The sequence below is a fragment of the Hyla sarda genome, chromosome 12 (genome assembly GCF_029499605.1).
Source record: "Hyla sarda isolate aHylSar1 chromosome 12, aHylSar1.hap1, whole genome shotgun sequence".
Taxonomy (NCBI): domain Eukaryota; kingdom Metazoa; phylum Chordata; class Amphibia; order Anura; family Hylidae; genus Hyla; species Hyla sarda.
Genome location: NC_079200.1, coordinates 3,736,584 through 3,738,819, shown reverse-complemented (window position 1 = coordinate 3,738,819; position 2,236 = coordinate 3,736,584). Strand labels below are relative to the sequence as shown.

Here is a 2,236-nt window from a genome sequence, read left to right as displayed (position 1 = left end):
TATATAGAGGAGGGGCTGTGTATATAGAGGGGGGCTGTGGATATAGAGGGGGGCTGTGTATATAGAGGGGGCTGTGTATATAGAGGGGGGGCTCTGTATATAGAGGGGGGCTGTGTATATAGAGGGGGGCTGTGTATATAGAGGGGGGCTGTGTATATAGAGGGGGGGGCTGTGTATATAGAGGGGGGCTGTGTATATAGAGGGGGGGCTGTGTATATAGAGGGGGGCTGTGTATATAGAGGGGGGCTGTGTATATAGAGGGGGGCTGTGGATATAGTGTTTCTGGATTTTGCCAAAGCATTTGATACTGTCCCTCACAGACGTCTGACAGGTAAGTTAAGGTCCTTGGCCTTGGAAACTTTAGTTTGTAACTGGATTGAACACTGATCATGGAACGTACCCAGAGAGTGGTGGTCAATGATTCGTACTCTGATTGGTCCCCGGTTATTAGTGGTGTACCCCAAGGTTCTGTACTGGGCCCGCTGCTGTTTAATTTATTTATCAATGATATAGAGGATGGTATTAACAGCTCTGTATATAGAGGCGGGCTGTGTATATAGAGGGGGGCTGTGTATATAGAGGGGGGCTGTGTATATAGAGGGGGGCTGTGTATATAGAGGATGGTATTAACAGCTCTGTTTCTATCTTTGCAGATGACACCAAGCTTTGTAGCACGGTACAGTCTATAGAGAATGTGCATAAGTTACAAGATGACTTGGATAGACTAAGTGTCTGGGCATCCACTTGGCAAATGAGGTTCAATGTGGATAAATGTAAAGTTCTGCATCTGGGTACTAATAACCTGCAGCGTCGTATGTCTTAGGGGGGATTAAACTGTCAGAGTCACTGGTAGAGAAGGATCTGGGTGACTTGTAGATCACAGACTACAGAATAGCACAATGTCAGGCTGCTGCTTCCAAAGCCGGCAGGATATTGTCATGTATAAAAAGAGGCATGGACTCAAGGGACAGGGACATAATACTCCCCCTTTATAAAGCATTGGTACAGTCTATAGTGTATAATACTCCCCCTTTATAAAGCATTGGTACGGCCTCACCTGGAATATGCTGTTCAGTTTTGGTTGCCTGTTCATAAAAGGGAAACTGCGGAGTTGGAAAGGGTGCAGAGACGCGCGACTAAACTAATATGGGGCCTGGAACATCTTATCTATGAGGAGCGATTAAAGGAGTTACAATTGTTTAGTCTTGAGAAGAGACGTATAAGGGGGGATATGATAAACGTATATAAGTATATAAATGGCCCATACAAAAAATATGGAGAAAAACTGTTCCAGGTTAAACCCCCCCAAAGGACGAGGGGGCACTCCCTCCGTCTGGAGAAGAAAAGGTTTAGTCTAAAGGGGCGGCACGCCTTCTTTACCGTGAGGACTGTGAATTTATGGAACGGTCTACCTCAGGAACTGGTCACAGCAGGAACAATTAACAGCTTTAAAGCAGGGTTAGATACATTCCTGGAACAAAATAACATTAATGCTTATGCAGAATTATAAAACTACATCCCTTTCCCTTATCCCCTTACATCCTTCCCTTCAATCCCCTGGTTGGACTTGATGGACGTCTGTCTTTTTTCAACCGTACTAACTATGTAACTATGTAAGTGAATGTGTGCAGATAAACTGCCCGGACATCCGGCCGGATCTATAAAAATGTCTCTGATCCTAGCCAGAAGGCCGGGAATCAAGAGGTGAGTGCCACAAAGGGGCAGATATCATGGTGCCCATGCTTCAACTCAGTGAGCCAATACACCCAGTGAGTTTCGGCACTAAAGTACCTCGGCTCTAGGCCCTCTCAGCCTCATGGCGAGACCCGGAGGTAACAGGTCACATTGGGGCAGCCGTCGAGCTGATTCCTCAGAACCAGCCCCGGAATGCCCCAATACACCTGCCCCTACCATGCAGCACCCATCCCCACCAGCTCCACACTGGCATCACCTGCCACCTGCATTAAACTGATAAGAACAGATACTACACTTAATCTTAGCCAAAAGGCCGAGAAGCGATTCAATTATTGATCTATATGGTATATATATATATATATATATATATATATATATATATATATATAGAAAACAAAAAGCGGTTGCAGCACACAAAATAGGTGAAAAAATTGTGGTAGCTTTAATCCATTATAAATACAAATGCAACATTGGCAGCTGAAACGTTGCATTTGTATTTATAATGGATTAAAGCTACCACTATTTTTTCACCTATTTTGTG

The 2,236-nt window shown here is 44.6% G+C and overlaps 1 non-coding gene across 1 annotated transcript; it reads right to left on the bottom strand.

The window, feature by feature from the left end:
- Positions 1-1,834: 1,834 nt before the first annotated feature.
- LOC130297179 (U2 spliceosomal RNA) lies at positions 1,835-2,020 on the bottom strand. Its single transcript, XR_008849440.1, has one exon. It is a non-coding gene; the product is annotated as a U2 spliceosomal RNA (small nuclear RNA).
- Between the last annotated feature and the right edge of the window lie 216 nt (positions 2,021-2,236).